This window comes from Panulirus ornatus, chromosome 2, assembly GCF_036320965.1.
Source record: "Panulirus ornatus isolate Po-2019 chromosome 2, ASM3632096v1, whole genome shotgun sequence".
In the NCBI taxonomy this organism is placed as follows: domain Eukaryota; kingdom Metazoa; phylum Arthropoda; class Malacostraca; order Decapoda; family Palinuridae; genus Panulirus; species Panulirus ornatus.
In genome coordinates, this window is record NC_092225.1 from 14059937 (window position 1) to 14081405 (window position 21469).

A 21469-nucleotide genomic window follows, 5' to 3' on the forward strand; every position below is an offset into this window, starting at 1 on the left:
GTTCAGTTGCGACAAGCAGGGTACTTCGAGGTTCATTACTAAGCCCCTTGATTCTTATTTAACACCATTAGTTATTTGGAGACAAGACTCGTCAGTACGATTTCAAAGCCGTCCCATCATTGCGTGGTCTGCGGAAGACCACAGGTGAGGGTATGAAAGGTGGGGATGATCCGCAAGGAAGTGAGTGCCCAAGGCGAGGGGTCAGTAAGGAAGTCTGCAGGCCGTGGAGTGTGACCTTCCCAGCAGACCGAGGATAATGGCTTTCTCAGTGACCTTGTGGAAGGTTGAAAGCGAGGAAGGTGAGCGCCACAGAGGTCTTGCGTTCCTCTGGGGAGCTATCGAGGCAGTGGTGGTGGTAAAGAAGGTCTCCACATCACCAAACTACTGACGGGGCTCCATGGAACTTCTGCACAGGGAGGTAAAACTTCGCAGGGTGAGCAGGGATCGGGATGCTGGCAACGGATGGTGACTTAGATGAGATATCGTAGGCTCGTTGACCTCTGTGTTGGGGCAATATACGAAGTCTTCTAGTCAGCTCAGCATATTGATTACTGAAGCAATAAGGATGGAGCCGAAGGGCGCTTAGCAGGTGGTGTTGTTCCTGGAGATCCGTAGGGTGTGTGTGTGTGTGTGTGTGTGTGTGTGTGTGTGTGTGTGTGTGTGTGTGTGGGCGTGCGAGGTGGAAAGCAAGAGATGCTTTAAAATCAGACTGTTCCTTGCTGACTGGTGATTTGAGAGACTGTGACCAAACTGATGAGTCGTTAACCGACTGATTGATTCAGTGAACGAGTGACCACCTCGTGAGAGCACAGTCAGGAATGTGGAAAGAACTGTGAGGGCGGATGGGAACAGGAGACACTGGAATGGCACACAGCAGGGAATGCTGGTATGGTGTTTAGCAGGAGGTATTTGCGTAGCAGGGGTTAGTTATAGAGCGTATAACATGAGATACTGGCATAGCACATGCTAGGGAATACTGGTATGGTATAGTATTTAGATGGAATTAGCTGTAGAGTGTATGGCAAGAGATACTGGCATAGCACATCACAGAAGATTAGTGGTACAAAGCATAGCAGGAATTACTGGCATAGCACATAACAGGAGAAATGGGGATAACGTAATGCAGGAGATACTGGCATAGCGAACAACAGGAGACATTGGTTAAGAACGCTCACAGAGAGATAAGCAAACCATATTTTCTCTCCTCGTCTCACTGGTAACAGCTACTGGAGGGATTACCACGGAACTCAACAGCTGGGAAACACTCGCGTCTCCACCACATCCAACGGGTTATCGTAAATGCTCCAGAAAAAAAAAAGAAAATAGTACAATTTAGACGCAATATTTGTGACTGCCTCCACCTCTTCCTCATGCACTGCGTGGGTCAACAGCATTTAAAGATATAAGCTGATTAGAGGAAGTTTGCATAATATTACTGAGGGACATCGCTTGGTATATGCATATTCGTCCCTTGTTCATATTTGCCTAAACTCAGTTTCGTCACGTAAAATTCCCACGCTGATTGTGTGCATGTGGGAGAGCGGAAAATGTTTGGTTAGCATTAGCAAACGGGGTTTAGGAAAGACGCGAGGAATGTTTAGAACTCACAACTACTACAAAATATCTACGCTGGAGGGAGAGTAAACAGGTAAATTTGAAGTATAACGTAATTATAAGTTAACCTTTATAAGTAGTGTGTGTGTGTGTGTGTGTGTGTGTGTGTGTGTGTGTGGAAAAGTATCCGTCCTGGGGTGGGAACTTTGCTACATTCTAGCAAAGGCTTCAAAAGGCAGGTGCAGGCGGGCGGGCGATGGCTGCCGCTAAGTTCCGCTCACTTCTTCAGAGTTATCAGTCAAGACGTTTGGTCACATAACGCTAATTCTGTACTCAAGAGTTGGACCACTGGAATCACAACACACCCACCATCCCCAGAGTCACAACACACCCACCATCCCCAGAGTCACAACACACCCACCATCCCCAGAGTCACAACACACCCACCATCCCCTGAGTCACAACACACCCACCATCCCCAGAGTCACAACACACCCACCATCCCCAGAGTCACAACACACCCACCATCCCGAGTCACAACACACCCACCATCCCCTGAGTCACAACACACCCACCATCCCCAGAGTCACAACACACCCACCATCCCCAGAGTCACAACACACCCACCATCCCGAGTCACAACACACCCACCATCCCCAGAGTTACGACACACCCACCATCCCCAGAGTCACAACACACAACCAATTCATCCCCACTTTCCCCTCCTCTCCTTTACCCTGACCCACCCACCCACCCACCCTACGTCTCGCACCAACAGACTAAGATCGGAGCCACAAGCAACAGTAGGAGTCCAAAACTAAGCCACTAACTTAACATACGAGTTTCGAACTCCAGACTGAGTCCATCATAACCCAGCACTAGAGGGGGAGGAGATGGACGTGGCCTGATGTGTTCATCAGACTACCACAGGGCATCGGTCGAGTGCTACCTCCTCAGCGATGGATGAGGGTGAGTGGATGGCGAGGAGAGGAGACTGGAAATGTCCCGGTCCTTCCAACCAACTGGGTGGAAAGTGGATCCCCGATTGAAATACTGTATAAACAATGCCATTCATCTTCCTGTTAGTTTTTCATTTATTTCTCAGCGGCAGCCGCAAGGTGTTATCGCTGTGGCCCACGGTAACCCGCTGGCTGGGTTATACCGTCTCCCTCAGCCACACGAACCCACACCAGCCATCATATATATATATATATTTCTTTCTTTCAAACTATTTGCCATTTCCCGCATTAGCGAGGTAGCGTTAAGAACAGAGGACTGGGCCTTTGAGGGAATACCCTCACCTGGCCCAATTCTCTGTTCCTTCTTTTGGAAAATTGAAAAAAAAAAAAAAAAAAAACCGAGAGGGGAGGATTTCCAGCCCCCCGCTCCCTCCCCTTTTAGTCGCCTTCTACGACACGCAGGGAATACGTGGGAAGTATTCTTAATCCCCTATCCCCAGGGATATATATATATATATATATATATATATATATATATATATATATATATATATATATATATATATATATATATATATTATCCCTGGGGATAGGGGAGAAAGAATACTTTCCACGTATTCCCTGTGTGTCGTAGAAGGCGACTAAAAGGGGTGGGAGCGGGTGGCTGGAAATCCTTCCGTCCCATTTTCTTTTTTTATTTTCCAAAAGAGGGAACAGAGAAGGGGGCCAGGTGAAGATATTCCCTCAAAGGCCCAGTCCTCTGTTCTTAACGCTACCTCGCTAACGCGGGAAATGGCGAATAGTATGAAAGAAAGAAAAGAAAAGAATATATAAAGGAGGCGGATTTTGTCATTAGAAGGAAGATATTTTGGGTTGAAAAGGAAAGTAATTTCTCACGGGAAGGAAGTCACTACATTACACATGGAAATGTTACCAGCTGTTAAGTGGGAGTCATGTCGGACTAAACTCTAACACTCAGCTTGTTCCCGTTGCTGACCCAGCTGGGTCAAGTCTGGGGCAGCCAGCGTGAGGCCTCAGTCCTCCAGCTTAGTCCTCTGACCCACCTGAATATGCCTCATAAGCTTACCACGTAAGCTTAACCTTAACGCTTAGTATAAATCATGCTGAAAGGACCACACTTTGTTAAAGTTAACTAAAACCTACTTTGGCAGTGCCTGATTAAAGTACAAGACAATCCAATATGATTTCGACTCTTAATGTAGACGGATATCATAGAGTGCAACACTGACCTGCCCCGAAATAAGCTCACTGTCTGGCATGTTTCACTGCGAACCGTATTTCACTGGCTAGACCGTGTCCAGCGGTGGTGCTCCTTCGACAGTCTTGGCGGATGAGGCAAGAGGCCAACGGCGCCTTCATCAGATCACCCTTATCACCCTTATCACCCTTATCTTAGGATTAATTTCAGTCATCGACTGACAGTGTCTGGTCACTTCGTCAGTCACTGGTAACTACGTCATCATCGTCCAGCGGCCACAGAACAGTGGAATGATGCAGTGGGATTCCTATATCACAGTGCAAAGTTCACTGGTCGTCTCACGTTTTAAGATACACACACACACACACACACACACACACACACACACACACACACACACACACACATATATATATATATATATATATATATATATATATATATATATATATATATATATATATATATATATATATATATATATATGCTCAAACACCTGTTCTCCAAAACTATCCATCTTATCTCAATCAAATTATCTTAAGTTGCAAGACACATATTTTCAGATAGAGATAACATAGTGGTGATGGAAGTAATGTAATTATGAAGATACAGTCCTGCAGAAGTGGTAATGTATATAAAGAAGAGAATTAGTGGTAATGTATATACAGGATTGTACTGTACTGCATTAATGGCGACGCCTATACTCTATATCATTGGTGATGCATATACAGTAGTGTATTCGTATAGCATTCTCAAGCATCGAAGGATAAAGTCAACCCTTATACACCGTCATGAGTGATGATGTATACAGTGTATTACTGGTGACGTACTGTAGTGCATTAATGCTGATTCATATACAGTAGAATGATACTGGTATCGCATATACAGCAGCGCATTAGTGGTGATGTATATACAGTAGTGTATCAGCGCCAGCATCTCAAGCGGGGGAAGATATATTCCACTAGAGTCAATACAAAAGAATAATTGAGGCAGTAATGGCGACGATACATTACAGATGCCAAATAAATGGCACCTACTGTGAGGAAGGGATACTCTTGTATGTCCTCCAAGACTGGGGAGGTCATGGCTATAGCCCCTCACATCCCAGGCACAACACACTGACGTACTCATAACCCAGCCATGAAAATATTCCCCTTACAATATAGTCATTCATAACCTAACCGTTGATACGACGCCTACAAACATATTCATAACCCACCCATCGATACATCACCTCACAACACACACACACACATACACACACACACACACACACACACACACACACATATATATAAATCCTCACAACCCATCACCTCTAGAGTGACGTATGAAGGCTCCTCACTCCTTCAGTCAGGTTGGACAAGACAGTAACACATACGTCTTTAACCCAGTCAATAAACATCCATGACCACCTAGTCAATTAACAGTTAATGTTTATTTTGTTGCATCTTCAAGTTCTATTTAACTGTCTCAGCGTAGTGGGTGACTGGGTGTAATATTAACTTTACCAGCGTTAATGGGTACTGTGTGGGATACTAACCCTACCAGGGTATTGGGTGCTGTGTGAGATATTAACCCTACCAGGGTATTGGGTACTGTGTAAGATATTAACTCTACCAGGGTTAGTGGGTTCTGGGTGATAATGACCCTGCCAGGATAGTGGATGACTGGATGTCCCATCAACCCCAGCAGAGCTGTGGATGACTTCATGACATTAACAGGATAATGGTGGAGTGTTTGTGATACTAACTCTGCCATGGTAGTGGGGCGACTGAGGATATGTGGGTCAAATACCTGGGACAGTGAGGCTGGAGAGAGTCGAAGTTATAATACCAAAGCTTCACTCCAGAACTACATACATGGCTTGACTGCTACAGAGCAGTGTAAAGGGACCATTTTGTGTGCTGGGACATTTATCTCTGTGATGCCAGTGTGTGGAAAAAGTAGTTTCCTGCAGCAGTAAAAAACTTTTTTGAATGACTGTGTTGAAGAGAGTTTTGTTTTTACTGTCCATGTAATTTGTTTACGTATTGTGGCCATCCAAAATGACTGAACCACTGTGGGATGGCTGGGGCAGTTTTTGTGAGAAGTTATGGTGGCTGGACAGTTTATGCGTGAGAAGTTAGGGGAGCGGATGGAAACCTTAATGTTCAGAGGAATGGCCTCAAGTAGAATGACAGCCGAAGCAAGAGAAATACACAGGAGACAAGTGAGTGAAATCGATCTGTCCGTCAGCCATACAATACCTGACAATGGCGACGACGTCTGGCTGGGGAAAGTTTGACGTGAGTTTAGGGGACAAGTTACAGACACAGTGGCAGCCGTGAGGGTGATCCCCAGTGTTGGGAACTTAAGCGGTTCTGAGGAACGGATGGCAAGTGACGACGAGGTTGAAGGGAGGAGGATATGTTTGTCTCAACCTCCAGAAACGGTCAGGTATAGGAGGACGAGTCTAGTCAAGCTGTACCAAACCTCTTTAGTGAATTGGCTTCACCGTCTTTCAACGTCACTATGATACAAGACTGATGACCAGTGTCTTCAGGGAAGGTAAATTCTGTTTTTCTAAAGAACACACGACTATGGAGAGGGACCAAAGCAACGGTGTGGAGTAACAGGTGGAGTGTGAGGTAACCCACGTGAGATCATTGTTTTGATTTGTTCACTGGTAATGGCAGCCCACCCGCTGAACGCTTCAACGTAAACGTAAAGTCTTACCTTATCATCGTCTATATATATATATATATATATATATATATATGGCATCAATGAGATGGCTTTTATTCTCAGGAAGGTATTCAGTGCCTTGCATCGATTCAGCCAGCTAACGTAAAAAATAATAATAGATATTACACCAAGTTAAGGTACATTATATTTGTTTGGATGATATATTAGGCTTCATTACATGTCACCGAGGGACAACTAGTGATCGTTGACCGGAGCAAGTACGGTTGACGGAAGGAGACTATAAAGTCTCGTCAGAGAACTCCTTGTTTTAAAGGAGTCCATCTATTTCTGTTACTGACTGTAGCGCAGCCTTGGAACCTTAGAGCCCCTAAAATATATGGGTCCTGAAGTAATTATGAATGATATATATATATATATATATATATATATATATATATATACATATATATTTTATTTATTTTGCTTTATCGCTGTCTCCCGCGTTAGCGAGGTAGCGCAAGGAAACAGACGAAAGAATGGCCCAACCCACCCACATACACATGTATATACATACACGTCCACACACGCAAATATACATACCTATACATCTCAATGTATACATATATATACACACACAGACATATACATATATACACATGTACATAATTCATACTGTCTGCCTTTATTTATTCCCATCGCCACCTCGCCACACATGGAATAACAGCCCCCTCCCCCCTCATGTGTGCGAGGTAGCGCTAGGAAAAGACAACAAAGGCCCCATTCGTTCACACTCAGTCTCTAGCTGTCATGTAATAATGCGCCGAAACCACAATTCCCTTTCCACATCCAGGCCCCACAGAACTTTCCATGGTTTACCCCAGACGCTTCACATGCCCCGGTTCAATCCATTGACAGCACGTCGACTCCGGTATACCACATCGTTCCAATTCACTCTATTCCTTGCATGCCTTTCACCCTCCTGCTTGTTCAGGCCCCGATCACTCAAAATCTTTTTCACTCCATCTTTCCACCTCCAATTTGGTCTCACACTTCTCGTTCCCTCCACCTCTGACACATATATCCTCTTGGTCAATCTTTCCTCACTAATTCTCTCCATGTGACCAAACCATTTCAAAACACCCTCTTCTGCTCTCTCAACCACACTTTTTATTTCCACACATCTTTCTTACCCTTACATTACTTACTCGATCAAACCACTTCACACCACATATTGTCCTCAAACATCTCATTTCCAGCACATCCACCCTCCTCCGCACAACTCTATCCATAGCCCACGCCTCGCAACCATACAACATTGTTGGAACCTCTATTCCCTCAAACATACCCATTTTTGCTTTCCGAGATAGTGTTCTCGACTTCCAAACATTCTTCAAGGCTCCCAGAATTTTCGCCCCCTCCCCCACCCTATGATTCACTTCCGCTTCCATGGTTCCATCCGCTGCCAGATCCACTCCCAGATATCTAAAACACTTTACTTCCTCCAGTTTTTCTCCATTCAAACTTACCTCCCAATTGACTTGACCCTCAACTCTACTGTACCTAATAACCTTGCTCTTATTCACATTTATTCTTAACTATCTTCTTTCACACACTTTGCCAAACTCAGTCACCAGCTTCTGCAGTTTCTCACATGAATCAGCCACCAGCGTTGTATCATCAGCGAACAACAACTGACTCACTTCCCAAGCTCTCTCATCCACAACAGACTTCATACTTGCCCCTCTTTCCAAAATCCTTGCATTCACCTCCCTAACAACCCCATCCATAAACAAATTAAACAACAATGGAGACATCACACACCCTTGCCGCAAACCTACATTCACTGAGAACCAATCACTTTCCTCTCTTCCTACACGTACACATGCCTTACATCCTCGATAAAAACTTTTCACTACTTCTAACAACTTGCCTCCCACACCATATATTCTTAATACCTTACACAGAGCATCTCTATCAACTCTATCATATGCCTTCTCCAGATCCATAAATGCTACATACGAATCCATTTGCTTTTCTAAGTATTTCTCACATACATTCTTCAAAGCAAACACCTGATCCACACTTCCTCTACCACTTCTGAAACCACACTGCTCCTCCCCAATCTGATGCTCTGTACATGCCTTCACCCTCTCAATCAATACCCTACCATATAATTTACCAGGAATACTCAACAAACTTATACCTCTGTAATTTGAGCACTCACTCTTATCCCCTTTGCCTTCGTACAATGGCACTATGCAAGCATTCCGCCAATCCTCAGGCACCTCATCATGAATCATACATACATTAAGTAACCTTACCAACCAGTCAACAATACAGTCACCCCCTTTTTTAATAAATTCCACTGCAATACCATCCACACCTGCTGCCTTGCCGGCTTTCATCTTTCATCTTCTATATATATATATATATATATATATATATATATATATATATATATATATATATATATATATAAACACGAGTAGGAAATTCCTTTCCAGTCCACAGAACCGGTTTGTATTAAACTTCTGTCAGGGACAAATTACTTTGACTGAAATTTTGCATTTCATACTATGTTTTGGGGGTGAGGGGGGGAGCAGGGTACCCCCACGTGTTAACAGGCAAAACCCTTAATTGTTTTATTTGACATTACGCTGAAAAATACGAAAAATATTGAAACGAAAACGTGTACCACTGGATTCAAGGGACAAAGCCCTTGAATATCATTTATTATCTGATTTATCTATCGATAATTTCGTTCGCTTCAGACCTTTTATATTTCCTGGTCTATTGTGGTCATAAGGAAGAAATTAGAATGAAAAATTACTGAGGGGGATACATGACTCACGGTATTATCTACCTCTGACCCATTTTCTCCTTTAGAATAAGGGTCATTTTCTATGTCAGGTCTACTTGTGGAAGACGGCCATGATACATGAAGGAAGGTAATCATTTAAACGTTTCTATGTGATCTTTAATTTGGGTCTTGTAGGGATTCCTGTGTCCCATCCATTTTCATCGTGATGTTCTCCGGAAATACATGCGATCATACAGAGAGAGAGAGAGAGAGAGAGAGAGAGAGAGAGAGAGAGAGAGAGAGAGAGAGAGAGAGAGGAGACACCTACACATACGATGGCTGCCATACGCTTACATATGCACGTTCAGATACACAGGAGATGGGGATCCACGGATGTACGCACTCTACACACACACACACACACACACACACACACACACACACACACACACACACATACTACAGGTGGGGTAGCGGTCAGCGTTACTGATTATGAGTCAGCACGGATCCGCGTTGGGGTTGTGGCTCCTACGGGCCCACATCCGGCCCACGTGTTCATCCTCCCCTCACGGATGGTCGATGAATGGGTACCTGGCTTTGGCTGGTGTGTGTGTTTGTGTGTGTGTGTGTGTGTGTGTGTGTGTGTGTGTACGACTAAAGACGTCGTAAATGTACACAAAGCTAACAGACGAGGCAAATGAGTGTAAAACTCCCTCCCCGTAACACACAAAATAGTTCGCAATAGTTATCGCTCATACACACCAAACGCCAACACACACACACACACACACACACACACACACACACACACACACACACGTGCGCGTGCGCACACAACCAGTCTCACTTGTACAAGTGGAGAGAGAGAGCACATGTATACACAAACCAAGACAGCGCCAAAAACCACGTAATAACTTGCTGGAGTTCGCAAACTCTTCCCTCGAACGTCTTTCTTCCATCCGGCAAAAGTTAGCTGCAGGAAAGTTGCTCTGTTGATACAGCTCTCGCAATAAACTGGATAAAATGGCTGAGCAGGAGGAGAGGAGGCGGTGTCTAGCTGACGTCTGGAGGGTAGCTGGCTGGGAGAGGAGGAGGAGGAGGCGCACCTTCGCTATGGCAGACGCAGAACTGTGGCTTAAGAATGGAAGATTCGTGATTGGCAGCCTGAGAATGGCAACCTTAAAATGGCAACGTCAGAATGGCAACCAAATAAGGGTGGCTTTAGAATAGTGACCTAAGAACTGTAGCTCCAGAGTGGCAGCCTGAGAATGGCAAATTCAGAATGGCAACCTGAAACTGGCAACCTTAGAACGGTGTCCTTAGAATGACGACCTAAGAATAGCAGCTTGAGAATGGCAGCTTGAGAATGGCAACCTCAAAATCATAATTTATGGTTGGCTACCTCAGAATGGCGACGTAAGAATGGCAGCTTGGGAATGTGGCAACCTCAGAATGATGGCCTGCGAATAGGATACGTAAGAATGGCGACCTGCGAGTGAGCAACGCCTCTGTGTAATAATCTCTGACTGGCAGCTTTTACGTAGCATCGTCAAGAACAACAACTTCAGAGTGATAACCTGAAATTAACAACTTCAGGATGGCAGTTTCAGAGGGGCAACTTCAGAGTGGCGGCCGCCTCATACTGCAACATCAGAGTTTCAAACTCATATCAACAACTTCAGAGATTTAAACTTCAGATTTCTCTTATGTTAGCTGAGGCGGCACGGGCAGCTGGGGCCCTAATCAAGGCCATCCCATTAACGCTGTATATATATATATATATATATATATATATATATATATATATATATATATATATATATATATATATATATATATACATATTATCCCTGGGGATAGGGGAAAAAGAATACTTCCCACGTATTCCCTGCGTGTCGTAGAAGGCGACTAAAAGGGGAAGGAGCGGGGGGCTGGAAATCCTCCCCTCTTGTTTTTTTTTTAATTTTCCAAAAGAAGGAACAGAGAAGGGGGCCAGGTGAGGATATTCCCTCAGAGGCCCAGTCCTCTGTTCTTAACGCTACTTTGCTAACGCGGGAAATGGCGAATACTTTGAAAGAAAAGAATATATATATATATATATATATATATATATATATATATATATATATATATATATATATATATATATATATATATATATCCCTGGGGACAGGGGAGAAAGAATACTTTCCACGCATTCCTTATCCCTGGGGATAGGGGAGAAAGAATACTTCCCATGCATTCCTCACGTGTTGTAGAAGGCGAATAAAGGGGACGGGAGCAGGGGGCTAAAAACCATCCCCTCCTTGTATTTTTAACTTTCTAAAATGGGAAACAGAAGGAGTCACGCGGGAAGTGCTCATCCTCCTCGAAGGCTCAGATTGGGGTGTCTAAATGTGTGTGGATGTAACCAAGATGAGAAAAAAGGAGAGATAGGTATTGTGTTTGAGGAAAGGAACCTGGATGTTTTGGCTCTGAGTGAAACGAAGCTCAAGGGTAAAGGGGAAGAGTGGTTTGGGAATGTCTTGGGAGTAAAGTCAGGGGTTAGTGAGAGAACAAGAGCAAGAGAAGGAGTAGCACTACTCCTGAAGCAGGAGTGGTGGGAGTATGTGATAAGAGTGTAAGAAAGTAAACTCTAGATTGATATGGGTAAAACTGAAAGTTGATAGAGAGAGATGGGTGATTATTGGTGCATATGCACCTGGGCATGAGAAGAAAGATCATGAGAGGAAAGTGTTTTGGGAGCAGCTGAATGAGTGTGTTAGTTGTTTTGATGCACGAGACCGGGTTATAGTGATGAGTGATATAAATGCAAAGGTGAGTAATGTGGCAGTTGAGGGAATAATTGGTATACATGGGGTGTTCAGTGTTGTAAATGGAAATGGTGAAGAGCTTGTAGATTTATGTGCTGAAAAAGGACTGGTGATTGGGAATACCTGGTTTAAAAAGAGAGATATACATAAGTATACGTATGTAAGTAGGAGAGATGGCCAGAGAGCATTATTGGATTACGTGTTAATTGATAGGCGCGCGAAAGAGAGACTTTTGGATGTTAATGTGATGAGAGGTGCAACAGGAGGGATGTCTGATCATTATCTTGTGGAGGCGAAGGTGATGATTTGTAGAGGTTTTCAGAAAAGAAGAGAGAATGTTGGAGTGAAGAGAGTGGTGAGAGTAAGGGAGCTTGGGAAGGAGACTTGTGTGAGGAAGTACCAGGAGAGACTGCGTACAGAATGGAAAAAGGTGAGAACAAAGGAGGTAAGGGGAGTCGGGGAGGAATGGGATGTATTTAGGGAAGCAGTGATGGCTTGCGCAAAAGATGTTTGTGGCATGAGAAGCGTGGGAGGTGGGCAGATTAGAAAGGGTAGTGAGTGGTGGGATGAAAAAGTAAGATTATTAGTGAAAGAGAAGAGAGAGGCATTTGGACGATTTTTGCAGGGAAATAATACAAATGAGTGGGAGAGGTATAAAAGAAAGAGGCAGGAGGTCAAAAGAAAGGTGCAAGAGGTGAAAAAGAGGGCAAATGAGAGTTGGGGTGAGAGAGTATCATTAAATTTTAGGGAGAATAAAAAGATGTTTTGGAAAGAGGTAAATAAAGTGCGTAAGACAAGGGAACAAATGGGAACTTTAGTGAAGGGGGCAAATGGGGAGGTGATAACAAGTAGTGGTGATGTGAGAAGGAGATGGAGTGAGTATTTTGAAGGTTTGTTGAATGTGTTTGATGATAGAGTGGCAGATATATGGTGTTTTGGTCGAGGTGGTGAGCAAAGTGAGAGGGTTAGGGAAAATGATTTGGTAAACAGAGAAGAGGTAGTAAAAGCTTTGCGGAAGATGAAAGCCGGCAAGACAGCGGGTTTGCATGGCATTGCAGTGGAATTTATTAAAAAAGGGGATGACTGTATTGTCGACTGGTTGGTAAGGTTATTTAATGTATGTATGATTCATGGTGAGGTGCCTGAGGATTGGCGGAATGCTTGCGTAGTGCCATTGTACAAAGGCAAAGGAGATAAGAGTGAGTGCTCAAATTGCAGAGGTATAAGTTTGTTGAACATTCCTGGGAAATTATATGGGAGGGTATTGATTGAGAGGGTGAAGGCATGTACAGAGCATCAGATTGGGGAAGAGCAGTGTGGTTTCAGAAGTGGTAGAGGATGTGTGGATCAGATGTTTACTTTGAAGAATGTATGTGAGAAATACTTAGAAAAGCAAATGGATTTGTATGTAGCATTTATGGATCTGGAGAAGGCATATGATAGAGTTGATAGAGATGCTCTGTGGAAGGTATTAAGAATATATGGTGTGGGAGACAAGTTGTTAGAAGCAGTGAAAAGTTTTTATCGAGGATGTAAGGCATGTGTACGTGTAGGAAGAGAGAAAAGTGATTGGTTCTCAGTGAATGTAGGTTTGCGGCAGGGGTGTGTGATGTCTCCATGGCTGTTTAATTTGTTTATGGATGGGGTTGTTAGGGATGTGAATGCAAGGGTTTTGGAAAGAGGGGCAAGTATGCAGTCTGTTGTGGGTGAGAGAGCTTGGGAAGTGAGTTAATTGTTGTTCGCTGATGATACAGCGCTGGTGGCTGATTCATGTGAGAAACTGCAGAAGCTGGTGACTGAGTTTGGTAAAGTGTGTGAAAGAAGAAAGCTGAGAGTAAATGTGAATAAGAACGAGGTTATTAGGTACAGTAGGGTTGAAGGTCAAGTCAACTGGAAGGTAAGTTTGAATGGAGAAAAACTGGAGGAAGTGAAGTGTTTTAAATATCTGGGAGTGGATTTGGCAGCGGATGGAACCATGGAAGCGAAAGTGAATCATAGGGTGGGGGAGGGGGCGAAAATTCTGGGAGCCTTGAAGAATGTTTGGAAGTCGAGAACATTAACTCGAAAAGCAAAAATGGGTACGTTTGAAGGAATAGTGGTTCCAACAATGTTGTATGGTTGCGAGGCGTGGGCTATGGATAGAGTTGTACGCAGGAGGGTGGATGTGCTGGAAATGAGATATTTGAGGACAATATGTGTTGTGAGGTGGTTTGATCGAGTAAGTAATAATAAGGTAAGAGAGATGTGTGGTAATAAAAAGAGTGTGGTTGAGAGAGCAGAAGAGGGTGTTTTGAAATGGTTTGGTCACATGGAGAGAATGAGTGAGGAAAGATTGACAAAAAATATATATGTGTCAGAGGTGGAGGGAACGAGGAGAAGTGGGATACCAAATTGGAGGTGGAAAGATGGAGTGAAAATGGTTTTGAGTGATCGGGGCCTGGACATGCAAGAGGGTGAAAGGCGTGCAAGGAATAGAGTGAATTGGAACGATGTGGTATACCGGGGTCGACGTGCTGTCAATGGATTGAACCAGGGCATGTGAAGCGTCTAGGGTAAACCATGGAAAGTTCTGTGGGGCCTGGATGTGTAAAGGGAGCTGTGGTTTCGGTGCATTATTACATGACAGCTAGAGACTGAGTGTGAACGAATGGGGCCTTTGTTGTCTTCCTAGCGCTACTTCGCGCACATGAGGCGGGAGGGGGTTGTTATTTCATGTGTAGCAGGGTGGCAATGGGAATGAATAAAGGCAGACAGTATGAATTATGTACATGTGTATATATGTATATGTCTGTGTGTGTATATATATGTATACGTTGAGATGTATAGGTATGTATATTTGCGTGTGTGGACGTGTATGTATATACATGTGTATGTGGGTGGGTTGGGCCATTCTTTTGTTTGTTTCCTTGCGCTACCTCGCTAACGCGGGAGACAGCGACAAAGCAAAATAAAATGAATATATATATATATATATATATATATATATATATATATATATATATATATATATATATATATATATATATATATATATTTGTGTGTGTGTGTGTGTGTGTGTGTGTGTGTGTGTGTGTGTGTGTGTCCTAGCCTAAGCCAGGCACCCATTTTATCGACCAGCTCCTAGGGGTGGATGAACAGCTGGTTTGACTGTGGACCGACTGCCGTTAACCTTGTGCGCTCGACTCTGGGCGGCCCGTGAAGACGTCACGATCAGCATGATACAACTGGAGCTATTAATCCCTGGCCAATACCCGACCAAGTAAGGCGCCAGTATTACTCCGTGGGTGGAGGATTCCAGGTCGAGAGGAAAACCCTCCATTCCAGAGGCGGAGGCTTCCAGGTCACGAAGGACACTCTACCAGCCAAGGGCGTCGTGGGACCCCGCTTTTCCTCGTTGCCGAACATGACCCTCCTATTCAGGTCATCAGTCGAGGTTTGTCTCAAACCTTGAAATATTCATTCACTCGTGATCATTATGAAGATTACGTAAAGAGATTAATCATTCTTTAGCTCTCTCTCTCTCTCTCTCTCTCTCTCTCTCTCTCTCTCTCTCTCTCTCTCTCTCTCTCTCTCTCTCTCCTAAATCACTAACGATAATCAAGTTTGCACGATTATACCTGAGCACCAAGTCCTCTCCTACTGTCGTAGTGAGTAATTTCGACGAGAAAAAAAATAGGGTTTCGCTTGCCTAACTTTCCACGTGAATGTGTCCGTCTGTCTGTCTATCTATCTGTCTACGTCTTTCGCGTGAAGACTGTCTGCTACTTCGTCAGCGTTGCCAGTCCCTGGTCTGCCAGCCTGCCTGCCACCGGTGGGGGAAAAAAAGATAGAGCACTGCCATTCCTGTCGTCCTGAGGAGATTTCTCACATCTTCCTCACAACTCTGGCAATGTTTGGACGGCATCCCCAAGTTTGATTGTCGTAGTTGTTGTTCTTGTAGTTGCTCTTCCGGTGAATGTTTGTTGTTGTTATCTCTCACTGCAGACCGGGGCTTGAGTAGGTAGCGTCTGTCTCTCACAGTGGACCAGTTCTTCAGTACGTGATAGCTATCTCTCACTGTGGACCAGTTCTTCAGTACATGATAGCTATCTCTCACTGTGGACCAGTTCTTCAGTACATGATAGCTATCTCTCACTGTGGACCAGTTCAATAGTACGTGATGGCTGAGTTATCTCTCACTGTGGACCAGTTCTTCAGTACATGATAGCTATCTCTCACTGTGGACCAGTTCTTCAGTACATGATAGCTATCTCTCACTGTGGACCAGTTCAATAGTACGTGATGGCTGAGTTATCTCTCACTGTGGACAAGTTCTTCAGTACATGATAGCTATCTCGCACTGTGGACCAGTTCTTCAGTACATGATAGCTATCTCTCACTGTGGACCAGTTCAATAGTACGTGATGGCTGAGTTATCTCTCACTGTGGACCAGTTCTTCAGTACATGATGGCTATCTCTCACTGTAGACCAGTTCGTTAAGTACAGCCATGATTTCCCCTTTCATTGTCGTGATGTAAGTAGGTTTCATCATCGTTCCATCTGACTCAACCTGCCACCACCTGTGACAGAGTTATGTCGGTACGTGGCTGTGACCCCATTTGACCCACATGTCATATGACACACCCACACATCACTTGAGGTGTGACCCATCCCATCTGAAGGCTTGGTCCGTCCACTGAGTGTGGTGCCAGTCAAGTCAAAGCTGCAAGCATTCTACACAAACATACATGTAACCGTATCACTAAATTTGTGTCCTTCCTTTCGGAGTTCCATACTCCAGTCCAGGCTGATCTACAAGAGGTTCTCTTGAGCAATATACAGTACGCCCTCCTGCTGGTGCAGCACAGGCCTGACTCGCCCACACCATAACCCTACCACTACCCATCTTTAATATGACCTACAGGAACCCAAATAGAACGTATCCCTCCATAATTCTAGAGGACGATATTTATGCCGCCCACTGTACACAGCCGCCCCACCTCAGCCTTTAGCCACAGCGCCCACCACCCATCTACCTCTCTCATCCTGTCTCCTCCAAACCGACACGTGCAAATCCCTCTCATCAAACAATTTCCAATACTCACCCTTCTCGAGCCCGCATCATCCACACCCTTCACATTTCACACATCCATTATATCTTTTTTCTTCTCGGTAAACCCGAACAGATTTCGTCCACTAGGCTCATCTGCACGGCCCGCATTGGGCATTGAGGTGGTGAGGGAGACCATCCTGGGGACAAATGATCCGTTCCTCTGGCACACAAGAAAAGCTCCGCATCTTTTCACTTTAGGTTCGACGTGTGTTTCACTGAGTTTGATATGAAACGTAGCGTAAGTATGTGCAGATATCTGAGTAAAATGCGAGACGAAGGTATGGAAATGTAATTTTTGCAACAGACGCAAAAAAAAAAAATGTTCGTTGGTGCGTTGGGTAAAATAAATATTGTTTGTATTGCGAAGGAAATCTATTCAGTCATGATGACATAATAGATATATAGAATTTACCAGACGGGTCTGGTGCACCAGGGATGGGTGAGTCTGTCTGTCTGTTACAATGGTGGGGCGAGTCGCTGTGGAATACTAGTAATGGGCTGGGCTGAGTCACGGTGAATACCAGTGATTGGGCTGGGCTAGGTCACTGTGATATACCAGTGATGGGTTGGATTGTATGTGTACGATAACTGTCTCAACTACCGCTTTACTATCTCCTGCACCTGGCCTAGCGTCCGGGTCCTCTTACTGCAGGTGTGTTCACAGCTCTGACAGAGGAACACAGTGTGAAAACGAGTGATCTAAACTCCCTTCTGTCGTGTTCCTCCCTGGAACCAGTGAGGAATGGGCCACCCACATATACATTCTGTGACCCCATGGTGCACCCTTTCCTAGGACCAGAAGAGACAGCGCTCTGGGAACCAACCCTGTGGATAGAAAGCCCCATTCTGTGCCACTCCTACAGCTAGAGAGCCTCCCTCTGTGCCACCCCTACAGCTAAGAAGCCTCCATGTGTGCCACCCGTACAGTTACAAAGCTTCCTTCTCAGCCACCCCTGGAGCTAGAAAGCCTGTATCTGCGCCACTCCTAGAGAGTCTCTCTTTGTGCCACCCCTATATCCAGGCAGCCTCCATCTGTGCCACCCCTTACAGTCAGGCAGCCTCCGTCTGTGCCACCCCGACAGCCAAACAGCATCACTCTGCGGCACAGGACTTCGCTGTATACACCTCTACGATCAATAAACGATAATCATGGCTGAAAATGAGATCGATCAATGAAGACACTGTTCCACCAGACCCTGCTTCACATGGGACACTGGGTAAACACAAGTGTTGACCCACTTGATAAAAACGTTGATTCACAAAACTTCGAAGACGTCAGGAGCGAAACTGGCGAGAAGATGCACGTATTTTTCTTCTAGGACTTACAAACTCTTGAGCACGACAGTACGACCCTTAAGAACCCTTGTCCATGACAGTACTATCCTTGAGCACGAAGTTATGGCACTCGAACACGAGGGAACGACCCTTGAGTACGACAGTACGATCCTTCAGTTTCAGGTCAGAGACCAAGACAACCGTACCTGAGAATCGTACCTTCGCAATCAAGGGTCGTACCATCATACTTATGTGCCGTACCGTCGTGCAGAGGCACTAAGATACTAGAAACAAAAGACATGCGTCAAATGATCTAAATATAACTGAACTTATGTGACGATTGTCTCATATTTTCACCTATTTCTTTTCTTGAAAGCTATTTAATGCCTCTGGGGACATAGCATTCTCAATAAAGCAGTACAGTAATAGTAAACACTGCGTACCCGCTTCTGAGTAAAGACAGCCACTACCTCCCTAAGTAAGACGGTACACCAACACCACAACGGTACAAACCTCCAACACGACAGTACGAACATTAAGGGTCAGGTCGAAGGTCAGTATACGTCAGAAGCCCTGGAAACCAAAGGGGGGGGGGGGGGGAGAAAAATTTTCATGGAAACATCAAAGGGTTTTGTCGGCAGGAACCAGATGTCGCGTTTTGCTCTGCCCAGCAAGGCAGACAGCGTCATCAATCACCCTCACAATAATTCGGGCGACAGTTCTAAAATCATTAGTTTCCACGCCGGCACAAGTGTTAATTATTAAGAGCATGTCGTTGATTAATGAACCTGGTGTCCCTCTTTTAATCTGGCAGATAAATGTTGACATTTATCGTCTGGTTTCACGCCTGCGTTGGCGTTTCCCAGAAAATCCCGAGATTGCGTTGAAACTCGGACGTCTAGCCTCTGTTTCCTATTTCCGGACGCGCGCTCAAACTCGTACTAACTAACATCGCTGAAGAGTAACTGCTCCTCACGGCTCGGGACAAACGAAGCCATGCGGATATAAGCGAGTCTCTGGAGGGGGTCAGCAGTAACTCCAGCAGTTACTTCTCGATCTCTCAAGTTCTGGAACTTTTCCACTGGAGCCTTTTCACTGAGAACAACCACACCCTTCGTCCGGACACACCCCCACCTTCCCCAGATCCAACATCGTTATATTCAGTTTTCTTTCTCTAACTACGAACTCTTTTTTTGGGAAGGACTGACCGTAGTCCGTCCCAGAAATGCTCTTATTCTAGACATATTCGTGTGAATTGTGTGGTTCGGTGGAGCTGGAAATTGTGTGGTGGGTACGTGTTCAAAACGTAATCCCTAAAGATAACAAATTTCATTATAGTTCTTTTGTTTTCGGTGGCTGGAGTGAGTTATGACGCACCTGGGTAATGCTAATTGGTAGTAGAGTGGCAGTTACTGGTGGGTCAGCCTGGAATATCATACCTGGAAATGTGTGGTGGAAAGGATTTTCTTTATTTTTTCCTGTATGTTTGTCTTTCTTCATTATCCCCCACCCCCCTCTCTTCCTCACACTACCGTATCCACATACTATTCCCCTTACACTGCGTGGTATTTTCTCTCCTTTTTACCTCCCTACAGTTGAGCCGGAGTGAGAGGTGAGTGGGGAGCTGCCCATCTGCTTTCCAATCCCTTCTCTATCACTTTTATTAGATCATCAAAACAAATAACCTCGTTACGGGTCATCAGCTCTCCTGTTATCTGTCCTTCCCACATCCCCCCATGTACACAACATTAATCTTTTCTCACTTTCTATGGAAGTTCTGGCCCTCCTACACCCCACTCTCTCCGGCCACCTGGTCCAATCTCCAGCTGTGACCTCCTCTCTAGTGGAACTCATCCGTTCAACTCTTTCCATCTTCCGTAGCGTGTGTGTGTGTGTGTGTGTGTGTGTGTGTGTGTGCGTGCGTGCGTGCGTGCGTGCGTGCGTGCGTGCGTGCGTGCGTGCGTGTGTATTTTTTTCCCGTCTTCTAGATGTGTTAGCTTTAAACATGAATATTCGTTTCTCATTCCCGTAACGTGAAAATCTCCGGGAAAGAACAATCTTAGTTCGCAAAACGAGCGGATGGAGACAGAAATTAAGAGTTTGTTACGTGAAGTCTCGATCCCACACTTCATGTTGGCCCAACCTTCAGTGTTGTCGGGAATCAATCGCCTCACAGAACACGGACGCTGACATGCCATCAATAGTCGGTCAGTAGCTTGACCCACCCGCCTGACATGACCCGCCACCAAGCTGACATGACCCACCAACCTATCTCATACTGCCAGGATACAGCGCAGCGTTGAAAACACCACAGGCAGACAGACCAATAGGTATTCCATTTCCTTCTTTCCTGTGCAATTCCACGCTTCCTTTACTTCACCAGAGCATTGCTACTCTGCCATTCTTTGATGCAGGAGATTGTAGGGAGAGAGAGAGAGAGAGAGAGAGAGAGAGAGAGAGAGAGAGAGAGAGAGAGAGAGAGAGAGAGGCTTATGACTGTTCTATCCTATCCTACAACAGATGTCTAGTTAGTGTTGTAAACAGCCTGTCAGGGAACAAAGGGCCTTCTGCTATCATCCTATTTTCCTTTGTACCAACCATGATAGTCCACCTACCATTTACATCCACCTACCATGACACCCACTATGTACATCCACCAACAAATCGCGCTTCCACCTACCACGTACACGTCCACCTACCAAGCACATCCACCTGCGTCTGGAGTGGCGATGACGAAAACATATCATACACCCGTGTGATGATGTTTTACACTCGCTGTCGACGTCCTGGAGCTCCAGACATTAATCAGGAAAACACTTTAGGAGATACACACATTTTGACGAGATGTTTGCGACACGCTGAAGAAATATTCCCAAGCATTTATATGTCCAAAACATTTATTATACATTCCAAACTGCTATAAGTCTCTTAGTTCATGAGAAAGACAACTTTATATTCATATAAAAAAAAACATGAATTAAGAGGAAGCGCTTTGTCTACATAGACGAATAAAGACTTTTAAATTAGAACAGGAAACGTCTTTTCAGACACAATATTCAGAGAATATCTGGAAACCTTTCAACTGGTCT

General features: G+C 44.7%; 1 long non-coding RNA gene across 1 annotated transcript in view; it reads right to left on the bottom strand.

Annotated features, from left to right (window-relative positions):
• Positions 1–21469, bottom strand: part of LOC139753457 (uncharacterized) — a 192749-nt gene that overhangs the window by 136642 nt on the left and 34638 nt on the right. The gene's annotated exons all lie outside the window — the stretch shown is intronic.